Source organism: Saccopteryx bilineata, chromosome 9 (genome assembly GCF_036850765.1).
Source record: "Saccopteryx bilineata isolate mSacBil1 chromosome 9, mSacBil1_pri_phased_curated, whole genome shotgun sequence".
NCBI classification, from domain to species: Eukaryota; Metazoa; Chordata; class Mammalia; order Chiroptera; family Emballonuridae; genus Saccopteryx; species Saccopteryx bilineata.
In genome coordinates this window covers 32,782,356-32,808,272 of record NC_089498.1, presented here as the reverse complement: position 1 = coordinate 32,808,272, position 25,917 = coordinate 32,782,356, and the positions used below count along the sequence as shown (strand labels likewise).

At 44.4% G+C, this 25,917-nt stretch overlaps 1 protein-coding gene and 1 long non-coding RNA gene across 3 annotated transcripts in view; one reads left to right on the top strand and one right to left on the bottom strand.

Annotated features, from left to right (window-relative positions):
• CDH13 (cadherin 13) overlaps positions 1–25,917 on the bottom strand; it is a 1,138,640-nt gene that overhangs the window by 367,410 nt on the left and 745,313 nt on the right. The window lies entirely within an intron of this gene.
• LOC136312632 (uncharacterized) overlaps positions 5,341–25,917 on the top strand; it is a 47,388-nt gene continuing 26,811 nt past the window's right edge. For both annotated transcript variants that reach the window (XR_010727027.1, XR_010727028.1), the window contains exon 1: positions 5,341–5,495. This is a non-coding gene — a long non-coding RNA (uncharacterized lncRNA). The remainder of the gene's footprint in view (positions 5,496–25,917) is intronic.

Here is a 25,917-nt window from a genome sequence, read left to right as displayed (position 1 = left end):
TTAAGTGTTCACTGACTGAATGAATAAAGTGAGCGAGGTTCCCTGACGTCAGTAGTGATACCACTGCCACTGCACACATCCCTGCGTCCCCTCCACACAAAACTTTGAGCAAGGGAGGAGTGGTTTTGCAGCCATGCTAGCTCCTAGCAGATATGGTATTTCAATAAACAAGAACTTTGTTTCTGAGTCACTGGGCTCTGGCAGCGGACTGGAACAGAAATTCTGGGCTAGATTGTCATGCCATCTCCAGAAAAAGAATCGTTTCGGCTCACTCCTGAGCTAGTCATCCATCATCGTAAACAAGCACGTATAGTCGGAAAGGTCCCTCAATGGCAACTGCTTGTTCCCCTCTGAAGCCAAGAATAATAGTCCCATGAGAACACTTCCTTTCCCAGGCCACAAAAGCCAGCGCTGAGCCAAATGCCCCCACATGCCCCAAGGTGGCATTTCCATGGGCACCTCTTGGCATCAGTTTAGCATCAGCCCCCAGCTCTTGACATGGTCTCAGGAAATATCACTGGGTCTACACCCTGGGGACACGCTTATCAGGCCATCTGTGACACTTTGATTTTGCTTTAAATAGTATATTTTTTCTAGCAGGGAACTTTCTCTGGCTCTTAAAAGTGCTGCTAGCAGGTCTGAGTTCCCAGGCCTGGGCACAGACGCCCCAGGCCACCCAGGCCTCTCTCCACCAGCCCCCCGGACCTGTGTGCATTCCCCACCCGGTGCTGCCTCAGACCCCCCCCACCCTCCGGCCAGCCCAGGCCTCTCTCCACCAGCCCCCCGGACCTGTGTGCACTCCCCACCCGGTGCTGCCTCAGACCCCCATCCCCACCCTCCGGCCAGCCCAGGCCTCTCTCCACCAGCCCCCCGGACCTGTGTGCATTCCCCACTCTGTGCTGCCTCAGACCCCCCCCCCCCTCAGGCCAGCTCAGGCCTCTCTCCACCAGCCCCCCCGGACCTGTGTGCATTCCCCACCCGGTGCTGCCTCAGACCCCCACCCCCACCCTCCGGCCAGCCCAGGCCTCTCTCCACCAGCCCCCCGGACCTGTGTGCACTCCCCACCCGGTGCTGCCTCAGACCCCCATCCCCACCCTCCGGCCAGCCCAGGCCTCTCTCCACCAGCCCCCCAGACCTGTGTGCATTCCCCACCCGGTGCTGCCTCAGACCCCCATCCCCACCCTCCGGCCAGCCCAGGCCTCTCTCCACCAGCCCCCCGGACCTGTGTGCACTCCCCACCCGGTGCTGCCTCAGACCCCCATCCCCACCCTCCGGCCAGCCCAGGTCTCTCTCCACCAGCCCCCCCGGACCTGTGTGTATTCCCCACTCTGTGCTGCCTCAGACCCCCATCCCCACCCTCCGGCCAGCCCAGACCTCTCTCCACCAGCCCCCCCGGACCTGTGTGCGTTCCCCACTCTGTGCTGCCTCAGACCCCCCACCCCCACCCTCAGGCCAGCTCAGGCCTCTCTCCACCAGCCCCCCGGACCTGTGTGCGTTCCCCACTCTGTGCTGCCTCAGACCCCCACCCCCACCCTCAGGCCAGCCCAGGCCTCTCTCCACCAGCCCCCCCGGACCTGTGTGCGTTCCCCACTCTGTGCTGCCTCAGACCCCCCACCCCCCCTCCCTCAGGCCAGCTCAGGCCTCTCTCCACCAGCCCCCCGGACCTGTGTTTATTCCCCACTCTGTGCTGCCTCAGACCCCCATCCCCACCCTCAGGCCAGCCCAGGCCTCTCTCCACCAGCCCCCCAGACCAGTGTGCACTCCCCACTCTGTGCTGCCTCAGACCCCCACCCCCACCCTCAGGCCAACTCAGGCCTCCCCCTCCTCAGAGCTGTCTCCCACTTACACCGAGCTTTTCCTTCTTCTATTTTCTACATAATTTAAAGATGGCACCAAATAATTTAGCATGTAATTGTAGAAGCTCTTACATTGTTATTCCTTCAAGTGTGCTGCTTGTCTTTGAACCAGACTGTAGTCTTGGCGACTTTTGTTGTTTTATATCTCAACTTAGGGCTTGGTCCGAGGAAGCTGTGGTCCCAGACGAGGGCCCGGAGCCGTTCTGTGAGAACTGTCAAGCAATGCCTGAGCACACATCTAAGAAAGGCTGGGTCTGCCTGTGATGTTCTTGCTGTGAGTTCTCACGGTGAAACGGCTTCAGAACTCTGCCAGGGGGAGCCTTTACAATGATAACCGAGGCTCCAGAATCTAATTCAGTTCTCTAAACTCTGTGAAATAGCATTCAGAATCTTGGCTCATGGCGTGTAAGCTCTTATTTACTTATGGTGACTGAACAAACAGTAATAAATGGATATAAATTACAAATAATAACTAACATTCCTTCAATACTTATAATTTGTTAAGCATTGTTCTAAGTTTCCTTTGAAATCTGAACTCCTGTTTAACCTTCTCTATGCACCCATTTTGTAGATGAGGCCATCGAGGCGTGCACCAGGTGGAGCAGCTGTTGGGCAGTGGCGTCAGGGTGGGAATTCAGGCCACTGAAGTCATTCTAAGAAGCAGACAACAGGAGCAGTATGTTTAGGGGCATATTTTGGAAGTGCATGAGGGGGTATCTTGGTCCTCACTATAACTAGGAGTGTCCCGCTGTTCAGTGGGCGGTGGCAATGGGGGCCGCATATCCTGCAGGGGGCGGGCGAGGGTCCGGTGTCATAGAGAGATGTGCCACATAAATTTGAATGACCCCACTGGATATTCTTTTGGTGAGAAAAAAATAATAACAATTCCCATCTATTTGTAATGATCTGAGTCTAGAACTTCACTCAATTTTACATGGAAACTTTTGTATAGCTGAGTACACTGTGCCCTGCATCAGGATGCAGCCACTGTGTCAACAGAGGGAGGTTCGTTTTATTTATTTTGTTGGTTTGATTCATAACCTACCAGTTCTGGGAAAAAGCACTTCACTGATGTTATCGCTGAATGTCATTTGAGTGACCAACACAAGACAGACCCGTGTCGATCTGCACCCGCAGCTGAGGCGTCCAGGGCAACCGTGTATCAGGACACTCGCCTCGGACAGCTTCATTAGACTGCCAGCAGGTTGTGCCTGACCATTTAGATATTCACCTAGGCATTCTATTGTAAATTACATTTTCCTTTTTACTATACTTGGGGCTTATTATCTTTAAAAAATGTCTGTAGAAAGGTGAACATTGTATAAGTGTCACAGAGGAGTATTAAAGGATGTGTTAGTTAGAAGGTGTTTATTAGCTTCCCGGAGTCCCCAGGGCAGCCGTGGAGAGGGGAAGGGGGTTGGAGGCAGCAGAGCCCACTCCGGCCTGGGTGGGTGTGCACTCCCACCCAGCCCCACATGCAGATTCTGTGTGTGGTCTGAATCAGAGATAAAATCTTCTGAAAGCTAAGGAGAGGAAGCCTAGGGTAGGGGCTGGCCTGGTAGAGCCAGGCTGCTGCTCAGCCAGGTCAGCTCCCGGGGTCGGCTCCGGGGGAGTTCCTGGGTGCTGGCTCAGGAGCCGGGGGAGGGAACAGACACCACGGTCAGAGGCTCCTCCTCTCCTGCTTCAGCGAGCCCTGCAGGAAGCTGTGTCCGCCAGAGGTCTGGTCAGACCCGGAGGACAAGGGGCATCACCTGTGCTCTGGAACGCCAAGAGCCAGCACAGGGCCAGATCCATGGTGACTGACGGGGAGGGTGTACATGAACCAGCCTGTCACCACAGGCATCTTGAGTGTGTTTTTGTTCCCTGGATTTGTTGACTTAAGAGAAGGCAACTGGCTATTGGGACAGCTTGGTCAATACGCTCCTTGGAAACACAGGCCTAGCCATTGGCGTGGCCCCTGGGGCTCAGCGTGCTGAAGGACTGAATTGAAGAGAACACGGGCCGGACCTTCTCTCCTGACTTACAGTCTCAGCTGACCCTAAAGGACAGCGACTGGAGTAGTAGTGAGGACTCTCGCTCGGGTGGACCCCCGTTATTGTTTTGCTCAGCTGCCAGGCACTGATGTTTGTTTCCCCAAATCCATAGCTTGATGCCCTACCTCCCAGTGTGATAGGATTTGGAGGTGGGGCCTTGGGGAGGTCATTAGAATTCGATGAGGTCATAAGGGTGGGCCCCCCCAGGATGGGACTGGCATCCTTATTAGGACTAGAGGAGACCAGAGTCCTCCTTTTGCCAGGCAAGGACACAGGAAGCGCACACTCCTCAGACCCCAAGTCTGCTGGCCCCCTGCCCTTGTACCTCCAGCCTCCAGAACCGGGGGAATAAGTGTCTATGGAACCTTGTTACAGCAGCACAAGCTGGCTGAGGCTAGTGCCATGCAGCTGGGAGATGAGAGAGAAGCGCTGGCAGGAAGAAAAGGGGGAGGAAATCTATAGGAGGAAGAGGGTGGGGGGAGTAAAGAGGGACAAACATACAGTGACAGAGAATGATATGACTTTGGGCAATGGACACACAACATAAACAACAGTTCAAATGCTGTACAGATGTTTACCTGAAACCTATGTACTCTTATTGATCCATATCACCCCATTAACTTAAATTCCTAAAAAACAAAAAAAATCCCAAAATGTCCCATGGGTCACGGGACCTCATTGATCACGGAAGGAGCTCCACCTCTGCTGCCATCATTGAGTGCCCTTCGGGCGCCACTACAGAGAGCCCAGAGTAACCCCGGCCTTTTCCGGATGTCATCCAGATCCGGGAGGGGTGAGCAGCGCTGCGAGCTCCTTGGGAGGGAAGCTCCCCCGAGACGGGCCCCGCCCTCCTCTAGGGAGAAGCTGGGAGGCAGAGGCCGAGTCAGACACGTGCACCTTGTCCTGACATCCAGAGGACACGCACTGAGGTGTTGACAGCTGTATTACCTGGGCGGCATGACCACGGTGATTTCATGTTCGTTTTACTTATCTGACATTTCTAAATTTCTACAATGCACATAATAATCTTTCTGTAATAACAACATTTTCCTCTAATTTTTTTAAAAAATAAAGCAATCTAGTTTCATGCCCAAGTTTCAACCAGCTTCTTGAACAATGTTTTGTTTTGTTTTAATTTCCCCAAGCCTTAGAATCAAAGGAGACCTTGGATCCCTGGGTGTGGCTGTTGGGGAGAGGAAGGTGAAATTAATGGGACTTCAAACCAGGAGTCCTATTAAGTGACCTCTAGCAGTCCCTGTTGGTAATATGTTTACTGTGGGAATGACTGCTTCTAGTCACGTCTCAAATAACACATTGCCTTTAGGCAAATTAAAAAACCTTTGTGGATGTTGCCATGGAAAAACAAAACATATTTATTTATCATAAAAATGAGACACAGGACCCGCGGGCCTTAGCCAGGCATGGTACTGCCTTTCAGCAGGCAGGCACGTTTTGAGGTGTGCAGGGTTTCGAGACACTGGCTTCTCACCCTGAGAACACTGCCCGCTGGCCCGGCTGGGAGAGCGGAAGGCTGCCCCTGACATGCCTACTGCTGAGCCCACAGACTTCCTGAAGTTCAGAGCCGTATGAGGGGGCTTAGGCAGGGGTGAGTGCATTCAGAGTTTCTCAGCTGTGGACCCAGTGTCTGCAGATTTTCTGGAGGGCTTCAGATTTCTTGTACCCTTATTCGGTTGCACATTGTCTGTTATTTGTGAGCCAGACTCAGAAGGAATTTTGTTGGAAAAATTATAAGCACAGCTGAGGCCCTAACAGTGTCCCAGCTGCAGGCCTCAGATAGAGGCTCCTTCCAGCAAAGTTGACCTTATCACAGAACAAGGATAAACAAACAGCCGTGCTAGGATCCTGTTTGTCAGAGCATCAGAGACGAACTCCAGATTTTCATGCCTCGGTGCCTCTATTGGTGTTGCTCCTGATTTCAATGTGGGGAGGGGGGAGGGGTTCCACACACCTCCAACAAGCAACTGCTCCTGATTTCAACTCTACTTCTGATGCTCTCTACCTGGAGACAGCATCGGATTCCACTTGACCCACTTCCACTTCCACTCAGGATGCCAACTCAGGTCCAGGTGGTTGCCTGTGCTTCTGGCTGATGGGCTACAAGTCAGAGGTTCCCAAGAGTCTCTCCTTGAGTTTGATTAGTTTGCTAGAGCAGCTCATGGAACCTAGAGAAGCTTTTTACTTACTACATCACCAGTTTATTGTAAAATTACAACCACACAGAAACTTCATTTCTTTAATATGACCTTTTTTCCTTTTGCTTGAAACTAGCCTCACCCAGCATCCTCTCACCCACGTTTCTCTCCATTGCACGTCCACTCCCTTAAGCATTAAAGCCCTCGGGACAACATGGGTCTGTTGACCACAGAGACAGAGTTTCTGTCTCACTAACGTTAACATCTAGGCCTCAAGTGTTTCGGTTCCAGACCCAGAAAATCTGAATGACCCCAATGCCATGGCAGACACTTGGGCCAGATTCAAATGATCAACTAGCCACTACCCTAGCGCTGACCAATCGATAGAAACCACAACACTAACTCCACCATGACGAATTATTTTCCCCCCATGGAACCTATCCTCTAGAAGCCATTGGGGAGCCAGGTCTTTGACTCACCTGTGACTCTGGGCTTGGCAACACTTCCTTAATTAACAAACCTTTACTTTCTAGGATGCAGACTCCTGTTAGCATGTGATTGGGCTTTAACGCGTGCAGGCAAACAAACCCTCTACCCTCTCTTTAGTCCAGTAACAAAAGGATGTACAGTGGTCCTTCGTCTATCGCGGGGTTCAGGTTTCAGAACCCCTCGCAATAGACGAAAATCTGCGAAGCAGTGACCTTATATATATTTATTTTATTATTTATATATATATATTAAGGCTTTATAAACCCTCCCCACACTCTTAGAAACCTTTCCCACGCATATTTTGCTTATTTTACCGCAAACATAATTAAAATAATAAATATATAAAAATACCTATATACCACAAATTCTGCGATATAGCAACAGATATGCAACACAAAATTAGATACAGTATATACAATTTAAAAATCCGCGATACAGTGAGACCGTGAAAAGTGAACCGCGATATGGCGAGGGACGACTGTAACTCAGGAGCAGCCTGATGGAAGAGATGCCTAGGGCAGGCTATAGGGAGAGGCACTGTAGGAAAATGGCCGGGAATTAGACTGGTGTCCTTAGTGTGGACTTTGGAACGCCAAGTCCTGCGGGGGCAGAACGCTGCCTAGGCAAGCACTGATAAGATTGTTTAAAGGAAACAGCTGATCCCTATAGCCTTTTTCCTGCATACCTGAAAGGTTTTAGTTAATCATCTTTCTCCACACCTGAATCCATTCCAGACTAATTTGACCCAGGCTCTGCTAATTTGCTTGATGAGCAAAGAAACGAATAAATACGATGAAGCTGCAAATATCTTCTAGGCTCTCAGTCCTAGAGGCAGGGAGTCCCCCGTACCCATCTTTTCTGTATGTTGTGTCTTCTGTGTGGGTTTTGCTTAAGTCCTGCAGCGCCTTCCTTTCGTGCACACCCATGGCCGAGCTGGTTGTGGCAGGGCACGGAGCTTCCATAGCTCCTCAGAGTGCACCACGTTCCCCAAATCTCCACATGTTCATCATCTTAGAAGCTCTTTCAACCTCGTCCTTTTGGGTTTTTATGAAGGCTTTCTTACACCGGGATGACTGATTAAGCCATTGGCCACTGGTAACAGAACTCAACCTCCAGTCCCTTTACCCTCCCTGGAGGTCAGGATGGGCCTGAAATTTCTACCTTCTAATCACAGTTGGCTCCTGGGAGCCAGCCCCAGCCTTTCAAAAGTCACCTCATTAACATAACAAAATCACCTTTATCACTTTCAACACTTAGGAAATTCCTGGAGGAAGACCAGAGCTCCTCCCACTTTATGAGCACATCTCCCTAAAATGTGGACTCTGATTTAGTAGGTCTGCAGAGGGCCCCAGATTATGTGTAACAACTCCCAGGGGATTCTGAAGCTGCTACATCCAGACCATACAAGGCAGCAAGGCTTTAAAGGTCCATGAGAAGACAGGAAAAGTTTTGGCTCACCACACACAATCTCTCCTTGTGTCCTCAGAAAAGGCTATGCAATGGAAGCAATCTGAAGCAGGGTCACTAGTGAAAATGCCTATGGTGACCATTCAGGGAGAATGAACAGGTGACACAGGCAGAGTGCAAGGCATTAGAGTATGGTAGGGACTGCGGCAAACCAAAGCAGCAATGGTGCTCAGCACCAGCCCAGGGATGTCATGTGCAACCACCTGCCCACTATCATCAACTATTACCTCTTTTCAAATGAAGCCAAAAGTGTGATTTTTGAAATAAAAGCCCTATTTTCAAAACACTGCACAGGCCAAACAAAATTACCCCAGCCAGCTAGATCCAGCCTGGAACCACCAGTGCTGGATTGCTGGTTCCACTCAGAGTTGCAGTCAAATCCCCAGTCCTGATAGCTAAATGCCAATGAGTCTACAGGATAAAGATTAACCAATAATTATTCTTGCTGACATTGAAGGCAAAAACCCAAACACAACAGGAATTCCTGAATATTCAACTCCTTTGTGTTAAAATAAGCACGATGAAAATTAACTGCAGCTAGCACTTTGACAAGCTGTGCAAACATTGCCCCAAGGCACACAGAGGGAGTGGACAGCTGAAGTGTCAGGGGGAGCTGTTGTAAGGGCCAGCGAGCATCCTAAGATGGTCATTTTCAGCTCTTCCCCGCACTGGCCCCCACTGGCCACTAAGCCATCGCAAGCCAGACATTCTCAACCCTATCCAAAACTTGTCATGAGCAAAAGTTTTTAAGATTAAAAAAAAAGAACAAACACTCAAACCCAAAAAACGTATTAAAGCACCACAAGAAAGCTAATTCTGCAGCTCTTAATGAACGCCATTTACATTTTTCAGCTCTTTGGTTTCTGAGCACTATTTAAGGGGGAGGTTTGTTCAGTTCATTTACTTTGGAATTCTAACTGTCCAAGGTGACAGTCCTCAGCGGTATAATTTCCCTCCTGTGCCCAAATCAATAAAATGCACCCAAGAGCTAATATCCATTTTGAGCTCCACTGAGGCCCAACACCTTCCACAATCACAGCGACTTGGAAAATAGAAGTGAGCGGAGTGAGCGGAGGGCGGCTGCAGGCATTTCGCTCTCAGTGGAGAAGAATTTTTATGCCCACGTCTCCTGCTTCCTTCCTGTAAGACATAACCCTCAAATTGAGGAATTCTGGGCTTAAAGGAAACTGACTACAGAATTTTCAGGTGAGCAAAAGAATGGATGCTGGGGCAAACATTGGAGGCTGGTGGACCTAACAGCCGCTTCTGGCCATTGTTCTTCCTTGCCTGCCTGTATAATAGAGTCTAAGAAAGCAAATGTCTAATTTTCCCATTCTACCCTGGAACTAGGGGTGGGTAGACAATATGGTTCTGGCCAATGAAATATACACAGAAATCTGTCTTGTAGCAGTGCCTAAGGATGATGTGTTAGGAAAACTTTGGCTTTCTATGTACAATGGAAAAGAAGGGATAACACCACTCCTCCCTTTCTACCTTAAATGCAGATCTGATGGCTGGACCTGTGGCAGCCATTTTGCAAGCTTGAGGGGAAGGATTAAGAGAATTACAATGAGGCCAGCCCCAACGTCATTTGGTGAAGCTGAACAGAAGCCATCAAATGACTCCCAAATTGTTTAAGCAACCATGGTCATATTTCCTATTATCTATATCCAAACATAATTCTGAAATGTACAATTCCTCAAAATATTAGATAGAAACACAAAATTTTACATGAAGTGAAGTGACCACATAGAGCAAAGTTATATTTCACTGTAGCTTAAATTGGCTTCTAGCATGGAGGGCTTTGCTAATTACCCTACCAAGACAGGGTAGGTGGAACTGAGAATATCACTTATTGCTATCCAAGTTGAGTTTTAGTATCATACCAGCATTTACAGAAGAAATACAATTTCTTCCATTTAAGAGAGTTGTTAATTATCAAGTTCCATTTTGAGCCATGGATGGAATGCAATATTAGTGTCCAGGTGTCTCTAAATAATGTCTCTGCCTCTAACATATCATCAGAATCCCATTCTTCTGTGCTAATGGCCCAATGCGCATGTATCTGGATGGATCTGATGCTGGGTTTGGTCAAGACACCATGGCTACACATCCTTTTTCCACACTGATTGAGACTGCTTAACTCTTGCCATAGTAAAGGATCCAATGTGATTTTGAATCCAGCTTCTCTTCAAATAAAAGTAGCATATGTTTCTAACTAATCCTGAAAGCCCTATGATGCAGAGATTGTTGTTAACTCTATTTTCAGAAAAGGAAACCAAGAGTGAGAGAGCTAAAGTGACTGTTCTTGCACCCACAGCTGGAAACGGAGATGCTGGGACTAGAATTATGGATCTGCCTACTGTCAAAGTTCATGCTCTGTGCATAGTGACAACCTGAGACTTGACAACTAAAGGAGCTTCAGATTGGTTTCATGTACAAAAGAAGTTGATATAAAGGTGTCTCAGATTTCCCCCCCTTTTCTCAGTTCAAATGGAGGGGGTGGTGAGACACAGTTAGAATGGCAGAGATGGTTAGCATTCACCAAATCATCTTCCCTGCATCTTAGCCTCCCTTGCAATTAGGTTGAGGCCACCATGTGACTAGTGTTGGCCATTAAACTGAGAGCAGAAGCGATGTTTCTTTCCTGGGCTGAGGGAGGCAAAAGCCAAATGTCACCTCCCTCCCTTTTCCTCCAGCATAAGTGACTGTGAAGACCACATGTTCCAGATGAACTGACAAGATGAAAGAGGGTAGCCCTAGTTGTATCTCACATTTCATTATGAAGAAAGAATTTTATGTTAAGACACTGAAATGGTGGGATTTTTTTTCTTCTATGATTATATCCTGATTAATAAAACGGGCCACTGAAATGTGATCAGGCCACCTTGCTTATAGCAGTTCTGCAAAAGAGGTGACTGTAATGTAGAAGCTATTATAGAAGGAGATTCACTTATCACTGGGGTTACTCTGTATCCAAATCGTAGAATGCCTTATCTGCCTAATGAGGCAGACAGTTTCTTAGAATTAACATGAAGATGTTGCTTGCATTACAGAATTTGGCACTACTTAATGGAAGTGATGATCCTCTCTAATTTCAACTAATACTTCCAGCTGCTACCACTCAAGAGTTTTACACATCGGTCCCATATTTTTATGGGGTGAAATGTTTGCTAGATATATGTGTAAGCATCTTCACACTAACGAATGCAATTTCATGACCCATTACCCTTTCCATGTGAATGTAGAGACCACGGGGTGCCTGAGCTGAAAGTTGGCTGAGGTTTGACAACTACCTAGTTCTGACTGTAGAGCAGAAGAGCATTATTTGAAATAAAAATATACAGTTGTGATTCAATTACTTATTGAGCATGTACTATGTGTCAGGCTCTTTCCCAAAAGTTGGAGGTATATTGGTAATAAGACAGAGGCCCTGACTCATGAGGCCCGCATCTGATAGTGAATCAAGTTTGGGAATGAGTTTATTGGAAGGTGTTTAGAGAATTGAAAAACCAAGGGTGTGTCAGAAGAGAGAGAAATGAAAGATGTCACCATGACACCAAACAGGCCTAGAAAAGTCTTTTCACCATCTGGCACTGCTCACCTGACCCTCAGGCATTTCTCAGAAGTCACCGAGCTCCGCCCCTCCCCCCCACCCCTGCCGCCCACAGCCATGCCTTTGTCTAAGGTGTTTCTCTGCTTACAACACATATTCTTCCCCTTCCTTCTCAGTGTTCACATTGCTAGCGCCTTTTTGTTTTTTGATACAGTCTGAGGTGTTAACTCGCCCCGGAAGTCTCTTTGGATCACCCCTGGTTGGGATGAACTGTTCTAATGATGCCATTGTTACGATGTCTATAAATTTAACCGATTGACTTACCCCCTTTCCTCACTGGCTTGGAGGAGGTGATGGGAGAGCTGATGGATGCATGCCTTCATGAGACAAAGAGAGGGACCATGCCTGCTGGGCCTGAAATATGGGTGCTGGGAGGAGCGGAGCAGATGTGGCAGGTGGAAGAGATGGCTGGTGTGGCTGGGGGACTGTTTACACTGAGCAATTTGATCAGGCCGGTTAGTAAATATATTGAGGATAATGACAAGTTTCCCACTGTTACAGAAGGTATTCACAAACACAGAACGATGGGATGACTACCAAAAGCCCCGAGATCCTGACTTGGAATTGGAGATATTGGTTTGAATTTGTGTTTTACAATGTGATACATGGACAAAAGCACAGATATAATAATAGGTATAGATGTACACACACACACACACACACACACACATGCACATAAAAGGATACATTGTCTGTCTGTGTGAATACACTCACTCTTTCTGTTGTGAGGGCCGAGAAGCTATGACAGGTTTCAATGTATCTGTCCTGTCTTATAGCTTCAAAAAAATTATCCCGGGGCAAAAATACAAAGAATGGGCTGATAGTCAGAAACCAGTGAGGGTTAACTTCCTTCTCCAGTTCTGTATTTTGAGAATCTTAAAAAACACAGAGAAGCACAAAGAACAATACCATAAAAATCTGTTAACCACCATCTGGAATTGCCAACTGTTAACATTTTGTCATATTTGCTTTGTCTTTATTTTAGCAAAAAAAAAAAAAAAAATTACCACTCTGACTTAAGAAGTCCTTTTATCCACCATTTCCCATTTCGTCCCTACCAACCTTCTACCACCGCCAACCCCTGTGTTAGCGAAAGTAACCTGTCAGTCCATTTCAGGTCAACTGAGGCATATAGTTACTTTCCATGAATAATATGTTACCTATTTTATTATATTTTTAATAAATTGCATCATATAGAATATGCACTAATATTGGGTTTCTTGTTTCTGAGCTTCTTCTTCATTGAAAAAATGTATATATTTATTTTAAAATATCTTTATAAACACAAACTATTTGGTTCACTTTTATCATGATCACATCATGTATAATAGGAAAATGTGTACTGAATGATTATATTTTTAGGTAAATTTATAACTGGTTGATCAACTTCACCAAAATACTGTATGACTGATTTCTAGACAAAGATTTCTTGTGGTGTAACAGAGATCTAGAACTTTATTTAATAACCTTATCATCCATCCATCCATCCATCCATCCATCCATCCAATGATTTTGTGGATGAGGAATCAGGAAGGGCTCAGCTGGGTGGTTCATCTCAGAACCACGTCGGGTCAGCTGGGGATGAAGAATCTTTTCCAACATGGCTCCTGTAGTCACATGGCTGGTTCCTTGCTGCTCTTTGGTCTCTCTCTTCAAATAGCAAATCATGCTTCGAGGCCTCTATATATGGCCTTAGCTTTTCCAAAGACAGTCTCCAGATAGTCATCTTTTTAGGTGGTGCTGGCTTATACCAGAGCAAGTGTTGTAAGATATGTAAAAGAAATTTGCCACCTCTTTAGGCCTGAACTTGGCAACGGCAAGTGTTATTTTCTCCATATTCTATTTGTCAAGGCGGTCACAGAGTACATCTACATTCAAAGGGAGGGGACACAGACCCTCAAAGACTTTGTTCCCATTTATAGTCCACCAGACACTCCCACATTCATCTCTTCAACCTCTTAACTCTCTCCAGAATATGCCTCACCCTTAACATCTTTACCATAACACCTTAGACCAACCCCTCTTCAACACTCTAACTGCCCATCCAGTATCCATCTCTTCCTCACTCCTACTTATTCTCCATACTACAGCCAGAATATTGTTTTCCTATGCAAGAATGTCCCTATAAGGTTTCTATGTACTTGAAACTCACCAAGAACTCTAATTGATCCTGCTTTGCACAATAGTCACCTATTTCTCTTTATGTCTTGCATCTGTTTCCCTTGTTCTCGGTAACAGCATTTTCATTTTCCTTTGGTTTACCACCTTTCTTTTTCTCACTCTTAGGCCTTGTAGTTCAGAGAGAGCTGACAGCACCTTTTCCCTACACCTGGCTCTGGGTGTGGGCATAGGACTCAGATCTGGCCACTTAGAATCTCACACACCTATGCACTTGATAATTTCAGAGACGGGCCGGGCACAGTGGCACGTGCCTGTAGTCCTAGCTATTCGGGAGGCTGAGGCGGGAGGATCGCTTGAGGCCAGACGTCCTGGGCTGTAGTGTGCTATGCCGATCAGGTGTCTGCACTAAGTTCAGCATCAATATGGCGACCTCCTGGGAGCGGGGGAGCACCAGGTTGCCTAAGGAGGGCTGAACTGGCCCAGGTCACATAATTTCAGAGATGGTCACACAAAACTGGACCAACAGAGTTAATATCTAGGATTTCAAATGGAATTACATGTAACTAATGCTTTTGCTGAGTGGGAGGGGTAGCTGGAGTTGCTAGGGTTGCTGGGAAAACCAAAGCCAGGTGGCCATTGCTGTTTGCCACCACCCGAGAAAAGCCAATACTGAGAACAGTGGGTCCAAGGAACAGAAAAACATTTCTGACAACAATTGATCACCTAGATACAGCGATTCCTGAAGTCTTTCTTGGTCTTTTAAATGACCCATACAATCCCTTTTCTGATCAACTCACTGGGGCTGGACTTCCGCTACTTAGGAACCAAAGGAGTTCTAGCACATCCACTTCATATGATGCCTGCCTCTCTGTACCACCTGAATTATGTTGGCTTTTCTAGACTAGTCCTTGGCATCCCCGCAGCTTATTCCCAAGTTATACTCTTTCTACCTGTGTTCCCAGATCATGTTTTACTCTTTCTAGTTTTTGCACATATATTCCTTCAGTCTGGGACAAACTCTTCCCAAATTATCTACAGATTCCTGCTTATCTGTCAAGGCTCAGAGGACCCATCACTTTCTACCTGTGAGCTTTTCAAGCCTTTTCTCTGTTCTCAATACTCTCCCGGGAGTATTTCACTCATTTCCAGCAGTTAGCATATTTTGTTAAATCTTGTAAACATGAGTCTGTTTTACCTTGAGCTCCACTAGGGGTCTGACTTTGTCCTACTCATCTTTGAATGCCCAGGGTCCCTCACCACAGTTCCTCACATGCAACACATATTATTAACCAGTGGAATGGCTACAAGTTTTAATCCACAAAGATCTGGTTTGCAAACCGCTGTTGTCAGTGTCACTGCACACTGCAAACCCTCCTTGCAAAGAATTACACAGAAAACCGCAGACCATGTGCTCAGTCCCTTATTTGCTGTAACTCAAGAAGGTCTCAGCACTTCTTTAAAAATTAATTTGTTTCTTAATTAAGAAACATGCTTACTTCTAATTAACCACCTTCTCTGTAATGTAAACAGATCGCAAGTAACTGAACAGCTTTGCCTGGCTTGTTGCACGTCTGAGAGCAGTCCAGTGAAACCACTTTTAGCATATCAGCTGGGAGGCTGGGGAGTCTGTGGAATGCTCTGACTTGCATGGATGGATTAAAGGAATTTAAAAAGAGGAAATTTGCTAGCTCTTAATCCCTACCTAGCAAATGAAATCGCTGCTATATTATATCATTACATCATTTTCAGAATGTCTTGAGATGCAAAATCCCCACGGTTATTAAAGAGTTGACTCAAACCCTTTGCAGCTCAAATCCATATGTACTGTATATCATCTGTCTATACAAGATGCCCACATGGAGATGTGGCAGAGAGTAGATACTCTGAATAGATCCAGCTGTTTGCAGCAGGCTCCTGTGGAGACAGTGCGTTTCTACCAGGACAAGTCGGAATGGAATTGAGGGAAGGCAGGAGGCAAGATATTATGCATCTTTAATGAGGGACCTGTCATTCTGTGATGCCATCAGGTGTGTTGGAAAGCATCCGGAGACAGACTAATGATTCTGTAATAACAAATGCTAATGGAGGAACATGCGGCCCAAGGTGTGTTCATTAAACTAACTCCACCTTGAAACAATTCACTGACCTGGATCCTCTCATACCTTGAAGGGGATTTGGGTTCCAACTCAGACTTCCTTCTTACCTTGAAAACGCACAACCCAGGAATACTCCCGTTTGAGGATTGTTTTCTACATAGATATTAAATTATTTAGTCTGATATTAGTGAATAAAACATCATATATACAAATAGTTGGCTTTATCAGAAAATAAAGTGTGGCCTCTTTAAAGGCATAAATAAAAAATAAATAGCCCTCTTCACATTGCCTAAAACGAGGCTCTCTGAGAGTTTAAAAACCAATAAATTATGGCTGGGAATCCTCTCAAAGGTTACATGGTTATTCATTCACAGTGATTAAATAGATACAAAGAAACCCTCTACCTTGAGTAAAATGTAGTGATATTTAAATACCTCTATGGAACAGTTTATTCTTCCAAAATTTCAGAATTTGTAGGCCAAGGAGGTGCACTAAGGCTTTTCTCTATTCAAAGCACATGAGTCTAGTTTTTGTTTTAGGGAACAGCAGCAAGAACATACAAGAAGTTTTATATGGTGCAGGGAATATCTTTAGTTTGCCCTTCTAGCATGCCCACCTCACCCCTCCCCGCGTTACCGTGTCCTTGGAGGCCGGCCTGAATGTACTACGCAAGCCCTCTGACTTTCTGTTGGGCTTGGAGATCAGAAGGTGTGGGAGCTGAGTGAGGGCAAAATGTTTATTTTTCCAGACCCCTCTCTTCTGGGTTGCTCGGCTTGGCTGTATTCCAGGCTGAATGAAGGTCTAGGCTCCTCCCAAAATGCCCTGTTCTCAGGACTTTCTCCTTCCAGGCCTGCAACTGTCCCCCACCCCCCAGGGCTAGGGATGGTAACCACTCTGTTCTTACTGGCGAGGGTGCCACCTCGGTCCCTTGCAATTGTCCCCTTTAAAAAATATTATTTATTGATTGGTTGATTTTAGAGAGAGGGTAAGGAAGAAAGTAAGGAAGGGAGGAGGGAGGGAGAGAGAGAATTAAACACTGATCTGTTGTTCCACCTATCTATGCATTCATTGGTCAATTCCTGTATGTGCCCTGACTGGGGAACTAACCCACAAACCCTGGCGTATCTGCACGACGCATCAAGTAACGGAGCTCCCGGGCCAGGGCAATTCCCCTTTTAAATAGACCTTTGTAAATCAGGCCCTCCTACAACTGTCCTAGTTTGAGCGTGCCATCTGTTTCTTATTGAAATGTTGTTACACACAGCAAACATTTTTCAGTATCATTTTTCTCAGATATTTGCTCAATATCATGAAAATCTCCAAATATTCCCAAACTCTGATCCTTGAAATGTTAACCAAGCCAACATTAAAATCGGCAATAAAGATGATTGAGTCTGTTGCTATGACAACAAACCATTTAGGAAAAATAATTTTAGTATTTCTACAATATTTCTGTTGATCAGTTATAAAGATTCTATTTCACTTTGCAAACTGTCCATTGCTTGGCCTCCCTGGTTCATATCAACGGGCAATGAGGACTGTCTGTACTTTGCTAACTTAGCAGTTTAATGGCATTACTTGTCTGTCTTCTTTACTCATCTGTATAGTTTGCTCCAGAAAGCAGAGGGGAGTTTTCCTGCATCTTCTGTGTCTACGGTAGACCTAGTCCATGAAGGATTCTGCACAAGTATTTTCTGCACTGAGTTTGGGGAAGAATGGCATGGAGAGAGCACAGCTCACGTGATCGGCAGCACGGCATGAAGGTCAGACCCTTCCTGATTTGAGATAACAACACAGCGGGTACGAGAGCTGATCTTGAAAACAGCAGGCTCGACTTGAAGTCTCTACTTCACCCTTTACTGGATGAGTGATCTGGGGTGAAACACCCCACCTCCCCTGAGACTCCATGTTGTCATCTATAAAGAGGAGATGTAATGAAACCTCTTTACAAGGCTGTGGCAAAGGGCAAATGAGAGAACCATGCACGTGAGAACCTTAGCACACTGTTGGCCGATGCTTAGTACTCAATACACGCTGTTGATATCTTCAGTTCAGTGACCATCACCTGATTATCTACTAGGTGAACTGAATATCTGACTTTTCTCAAAGTCGTACCTGTGCATTTGCGGCAGTGTCTCAAGCAAATGGGCTGGAGATGATGATGTACCATTTACAGAACACCTACTGCTTCTCTGGATGACATGCCTGTACCTTTAAATATCGACATTAGTTCTAATCTTTATAGCCTTTCTGCAATGTAGCCTTGCCAGATGCTAACTTTTCCAGAGTCACCCAGCGGAGAGTTCTGGACCGCTGTCCATCCTGAGGTCTGTACATCTTTAAAGTTCTTTTACCACACAAAGGTTTTCCATATTTCAGTCACCCAAGGACTACTTTATAATATGTGAGTACTGCTGGCACCCTTATTTATTTTTCAATACACTTTAAATTGATCTTTAAAATTTAACCTAGTTCTAAGCAATGACATGAATAAAAAATCGTGAGAATGATGTACTTGGTACTGTTTAGCTATCCATCAAAACAAACAGCTAATAATAAAAGTTCACCACTATGACACCTAAAATGACTTTTTATATAGGCAGAGGTATAGAATACTTACATTAAAAAAACATTGTATTTTCTGAAAGTATTTATGTGACAGGGATGTGAAAAAGAATATATAATAGGCAGCATGTGAGGAGAATGAAGTGGGGGGGGTGGGAGTCTCTCTTGTCAGGATCTGAAGACCTGGATGTGTCTGTCCACTGAAGGGAGAGATGATGGAGAAGATGACTGAAGATGCAGGACAGAGAGGGTCACCATGAAGAGGGCAAGGCCACAGGACGGTCAACTGGGTACAGAATTAACAACACAGGAGTGAGGAAGGAAGTGGAAGGTTTCCTTCCTGAGAGATCTGAGAGGCAATGTTGGAGATTTAGAGAAATGCAGGAGAAGAGAGCCAGGTTGGTAGAGAGCATTCCAGATGGGCTCAGTGGTGTTCTCAAAGTAGAAGGCAAGACCAAGAGCAGAGAGTGGCAGTCTAGAGACAAATCAACTGTGGAGTTGGTGGTGTTTGAGCACTGGCTTTGGTTTCACCAGATGTCACACATGTGTGGGGGGCACATGTGAGGCTCACTGTTTGGGAGTGGTTACTGTTTCTCAAGAAAAAACACTGGTATAGACCATGAGAAGTCCCTTAGAGGGGCACTGGCTGGTGGTTCAGTGGATAGAGTGTCAGCCCAGCGTATGGACATCCTGGGTTCAATTCCTGGTCAGGGAACACAAGAGAAGTGACCATTTACTTTTCCCTTGTCCCTCTCCCCCTTCTCTCCCTCTTCCCCTGGTTCAATTCATTCAAGTGTGGTCCTGGGCACTGAGGATAGCTCTGGAGGAGTGCATCAGCCTCAGATGCTAGAAATAGCTCAGTACTTGAGCATCAGCCCCAGATGGGGTTGCCAGGTGGATCCTGGTCAGGGTGTATGTGGCAGTTGCTTCACTATTTCCCCTTCTCTCACCTAAAGAAAAAAAAAAGTCCCTCAGGGGGATCTATGGATGGATAGGAGAAGTGAGAAGACTAGAAGGACTTTCTACTCGATCTGAAAGGGGAAGGACAGGTCTGGACTACAATGCCTGTATTTTAGCATGATGGCAGATGTGCTCAGGAATACACAGGTGGCGTTTTTAGGGGAGATGCACTGTCATTAGGGAATGAGTCAATTTGCACATGTTTAAGAGTAAAACAGCTGGGTTAATGGTGAACAATTCAGTGGTGGCTGAGAGACAGAAGATGGTTCCTAAGGTATAACTGACAACAATCAAGCACATTCTTAGTTAACATGTACAAAAGGTAAACCCCGGAGATGACGTCAAAGTAATGGCGGAGTAGGAAGTGATACCGATAAATCTCCCCCAAAACTCAACAAGATCTTCAACCAGAAACAGAAAAACCTATACTTGGAGCTTCCAGATGCTTCGCAATACACCCGAAGGTATGGTCGAGTGAAAAATTGGCTAAATATATAACCAAACCCCAAAGGAAATAGGGAGTAAGAAATGCTCTGCCTTCCTCACTAACCTAAACAGGGCGGCTTTCTCTGGTAACTGTGAATATAGAAACTGAGGCGGGCAAAGGGGTGAATACATCCAGGCTGTGGCACAAAGGGCCGAACCAGGCTGTGGCACGGAGATCCTAGCCGAGGAAAAACTGATCCTGTGGCAAGCCGGGCAATACAAGCTAACACTCGCGCCAAACCCAAACAAAGAAAGACAAGCGGGGCAGCCATTTTACCCGTTCTCCTGGTTGGTGTGCAGTTAATGGGCGAGAGATTTCTTCCTAAGCCCCGGAAGTGGGTGTCCGTGTTACCCCACAGAGAGGCAGGGTCAGAGGCCTTTCTGTGGGCCGAAAGCAGAATCTCGGGGCAGCCCCAGCGCCCTGGGAAAGCCGTGCATGGGAGGGAGCAAGAACTAATTCCAACGGTGGAAATTTTCCGTGCTGGTGAGGGTTTCACTCAGAGGGAAACGCGGCCGGCCTCATATCCTGGTGTGCACGCGCAGATAGGAAGTGAGCGATTCCTCCGAGTGCCTCGGCAGTGCGCGCCCATGTTATCGCACAGAGGGGCAGAGTCAGGGGCCTTTGTGTGGGCAAAAGCGGAATCTCGGGCCGCCCCAGCGCCTTGCAAGAGCCGCGGACGGGGACGGAGCGAGAGCGAATTCCAACGCTGCAACTTTTCCATGCGGTTGGGGGTTTCACTCAGAGCGTGAGACTGCTGGCCGGATATCCTGGTCTGCGCGCGCAGATAGTGAATGAGAGTTTCCTCCAAGCGCCCCGGAAGTGGGCGCCCGCCTGTGTTATCGGACAGAGTGGCAGAGTCAGAGGTCTTTGAGTGGGCGGAAAGCCCGCCTGATTATGCTAGCAGCTCTGACTGACTGAGCCTTACCCAGAGCCCTGTGCTGAGTGGGAATAGAGTGGGGAGTTGCCAGCTCTTTGAACCTCTTACTATCTAGGCAGAGGCAGCAGCAACCCCATAGCTGGATTATCAGGCTACTAATTGAGGAAGGAAAGACTAGGAGAAAGGCTCCAGGAACACGGTCTCTCTCACTGTCGGAGCCTAAAAATGCTAATGAGCCTCGACTCCTAACGAGACTAAAGCACAATACATGACATTGCCATAGAGACTTATCAACTGCAAACCTCTACCTGAGCGTGCCAAAGGGGCAGAACCTGGGGTACAGAGTCACCGACCAGGAAGAGGGAGAGAAAAGAAAAAGCAAGAAGATAACCTCTCAAAATCAAGAATAATCTGCTGACTTTATAACCTATCCCATTTTATTATATTTGTTCGTTTGTTTCTCTTATCTTCATTCTTGATACTTTTTTTCCTCCTCCAATTTGGCCGATTAACTCTCTGCCGGTTTTACTCTCTCCTCTCCTTGAACTACACTACCCATAAGTGTTACATCTCCCATTATCTTTTTTCTCCTCTTCCTTTCTCTCTATGAGGGTTGCACTCCAAAACCCTTAACTCTCTCTCTCTCCTTTCTTTTTTCTTCTTTTAGTGGTTCCCTCTTTTTTTCTCTCTCTCTCTTTCTTTTCTCCCTCTATATTAGTTTCTTCCTTTCTCCTTTACATCTCCTCTCATTCAAACCTCAATAACAAACAAATTATCTTATCTGGGACTCAAACTTATGTTTGTGGCATTTTGGGGGGCTTTTACTTCACCTTTTTAACTCACTAGCAGTGCTCCCATCCCTGGCTCTCCATTTTATCTATTTCTTGTTCCACTAAATACAATAGTATTTTTTTAATTTGTCCCCCCATTTTTCTCTTTTCCTCTTATTCCTCTCATCATAACTCTTAGACAACCAACACCTAAAAGTAAATCATTTTATTCTTGACCCAAATTTTTTCCTTATTTGCTTTTTGTGGGTCCATACCCCCCCTTTTTTTTTTGCCCCTCTATTACTTTTCCCCAATTCAGGCCCTCCATCACAGGCATTGTTTGTTATAATTCACAGTTCACCACAAGATTTTCTCAAGAAAAAGGGGAGAGGAAAGGAAAAAAGGAGGGGGGGAATAATTTCCTTTTTTTAAAAATTATTATTTTATTTTATTTTTATTTCATTATTAATTTTTTTTTAAAAAAACAACTCTTTTCGATTTTTTATTTTTAACTTTTTATTCTTTATTAAATCTCATTAATACTATCAACAAAACCACCCTCAGATGCCATTAAGGAAGAGAAAATCGAATATCATGGATACAAAAGAAAGAGAGGTTACACAGCTAGCTGAGGAAAAATCTATGGAGAAAAAATTTAATATATTGGAAACCTTGGAGCTAAATGACAGAGAATTCAAGATAGAAATCCTAAAAATCCTCCGAGATATACAAGAAAACACAGAAAGGCAATTTAGGGAGCTCAGAAAACAACTCAAAGAACACAAAGAATATATGTCCAAAGAAATTGAAACTATAAAAACAAATCAAACAGAGATGAAAAACTCAATTCACGAGCTGAAAAACGAAGTAACAAGCTTAGCTAATAGAACAGGTCAGATAGAAGAGAGGATTAGTGAAATAGAAGACAAGCAACTTGAGGTACAACAGAGAGAAGAAGAAAGAGACTCAAAAATTAAAAAAAATGAGATAGCCCTACAAGAATTATCTGACTCCATCAAAAAGAATAACATAAGAATAATAGGTATATCAGAGGGAGAAGAGAGAGAAAATGGAATGGAGAACATACTCAAACAAATAATAGATGAGAACTTCCCAAGCCTGTGGAAAGAACTAAAGCCCCAAATTCGAGAAGCAAACAGAACACCGAGTTTTCTTAACCCCAACAAACCTACTCCAAGGCATATCATAATGAAATTGACACAAACCAACAGCAAAGAAAAAATTCTCAAGGCAGCCAGGGAAAAGAAGAATACAACATATAAAGGAAGGCCCATGAGATTATCATCAGATTTCTCAGCAGAAACTCTACAAGCTAGAAGAGAGTGGACCCCAATATTTAAAGTCCTGAAAGAGAGGAACTTTCAGCCACGAATACTATACCCATCAAAGCTATCCCTCAGATATGAAGGAGAAATAAAAACATTCACAGATACAGAAAAGATGAGGGAATTTATCATCAGAAAACCCCCACTCCAGGAATTACTAAAGGGGGTTCTCCAATCAGATACAAAGAACAAAAAAAAAACAGAGCCACAAGTAAAAGCTCCAAGAAGAACACAATAAAACCAAATTTAAACTGTGACAACAACAAAAAGAAAGAGGGGGAGAAGATGGAGATTAACAGTAGCAAAGGACGATGGAGTGCAAAAGTACTCACAAAATAGTTCGCTACAATGAACAGGGTAGGGACCCTTTTCATTACTCAAAGGTAACCACCATTGAAAAAACCACCACAGAAGCACATGAGATAAAAAAGATAGCAACAGAGGAAAGATGTATGGAATACAACCAAATAAAAACAAAAGATAGAAAAATGAAAGAGAAGGATCAAACAAGACACAAAACTAACAGAAAGCAAGATATAAAATGGCAATAGGGAACTCACAAGTATCAATAATTACACTAAATGTAAATGGATTAAACTCACCAATAAAAAGGCACAGAGTAGCAGAATGGATTAAAAAAGAAAATCCAACTGTATGCTGCCTACAGGAAACTCATCTAAGTAACAAGGATAAAAACAAATTCAAAGTGAAAGGCTGGAAAACAATACTCCAAGCAAATAACATCCAAAAAAAAGCAGGTGTAGCAATACTCATATCGGATAATGCTGACTACAAGACAGGAAAAGTACTCAGAGATAAAAATGGCCATTTCATAATGGCTAAGGGGACACTGAATCAAGAAGACATAACAATTCTTAATATATATGCACCAAACCAAGGAGCACCAAAATATATAAGACAGCTACTTATTGATCTTAAAACAAAAACTGACAAAAATACAATCATACTTGGAGACCTCAATACACCGCTGACGGCTCTAGATCGGTCATCCAAACAGAGAATCAACAAAGACATAGTGGCCTTAAACAAAACACTAGAGCACCTGGATATGATAGACATCTACAGGACATTTCATCCCAAAGTGACTGAGTATACATTTTTCTCCAGTGTACATGGATCATTCTCAAGAATTGACCATATGTTGGGCCACAAAAACAACATCAGCAAATTCAGAAAAATTGAAGTTGTACCAAGCATATTTTCTGATCATAAAGCCTTGAAACTAGAATTCAACTGCAAAAAAGAGGAAAAAAATCCCACAAAAATGTGGAAACTAAACAACATACTTTTAAAAAATGAATGGGTCAAAGAAGAAATATGTGCAGAGATCAAAAGATATATACAGACTAATGAAAATGACAATACGACATATCAGAATCTATGGGATGCAGCAAAAGCAGTGATAAGAGGGAAGTTCATATCACTTCAGGCATATATGAACAAACAAGAGAGAGCCCAAGTGAACCACTTAACTTCCCACCTTAAGGAACTAGAAAAAGAAGAACAAAGACAACCCAAAACTAGCCGAAGAAAGGAGATAATAAAAATCAGAGCAGAAATAAATGAATTAGAGAACAGAAAAACTATAGAAAAAATTAATAGAACAAGGAGCTGGTTCTTTGAAAAGATCAACAAAATTGACAAACCCTTGGCAAGACTTACCAAGGAAAAAAGAGAAAGAACTCATATAAACAAAATCCAAAATGAAAGAGGAGAAATCACCACGGACACCGTAGATATACAAAGAATTATTGTAGAATACTATGAAAAACTTTATGCCACTAAATTCAACAACCTAGAAGAAATGGATAAATTCCTAGAAAAATACAACCTTCCTAGACTGAGTCAAGAAGAAGCAGAAAGCCTAAACAGACCTATCAGTAGAGAAGAAATAGAAAAAACCATTAAAAACCTCCCCAAAAATAAAAGTCCAGGCCCTGACTGCTATACCAGCGAATTTTATCAAACATTCAAAGAAGACTTGGTTCCTATTCTACTCAAAGTCTTCCAAAAAATTGAAGAAGAAGCAATACTTCCAAACACATTTTATGAGGCCAACATAACCCTCATACCAAAACCAGGCAAGGATGGCACAAAAAAAGAAAACTACAGACCAATATCTCTAATGAATACAGATGCTAAAATACTAAACAAAATACTAGCAAATCGAATACAACAACATATTAAAAAAATAATATATCATGATCAAGTGGGATTCATCCCAGAATCTCAAGGATGGTTCAACATACGTAAAACGGTTAACGTAATACACCATATCAACAAAACAAAGAAAAAAACCACATGATCTTATCAATAGACGCAGAAAAGGCTTTGGATAAAATACAACACAATTTTATGTTTAAGACTTTCAACAAAATGGGTATAGAAGGAAAATATCTCAACATGATAAAGGCCATATATGATAAACCATCAGGTAACATCATATTAAATGGCACTAAACTGAAGGCTTTCCCCCTTAAATCAGGAACAAGACAGGGTTGTCCACTCTCTCCACTCTTATTTAATGTGGTACTAGAGGTTCTCGCCACAGCAATCAGACAAGACAAAGAAATAAAAGGCATCCATATCGGAAAAGAAGAAGTAAAGGTATCACTTTTTGCAGATGATATGATCCTATACATCGAAAACCCCAAAGAATCCACAAAAAGACTACTAGAAACAATAAGCCAATACAGTAAGGTCGCAGGATACAAAATTAACATACAGAAGTCAATAGCCTTTCTATATGCCAACAATAAAACAATTCAGAACGAACTCAAAAGAATAATCCCCTTCACGATTGCAACAAAAAAAATAAAATACTTAGGAATAAACATAACAAAGAATGTAAAGGACTTATATAATGAAAACTATAAACCATTGTTAAGGGAAATTGAAAAAGATATAATGAGATGGAAGAATATACCTTGTTCTTGGCTAGGAAGAATAAATATAATCAAGATGGCTATATTACCCAAAGCAATATACAAATTGAATGCAATTCCCATCAAACTTCCAATGACGTTTTTTAAAGAAATAGAGCAAAAAATCATCAGATTT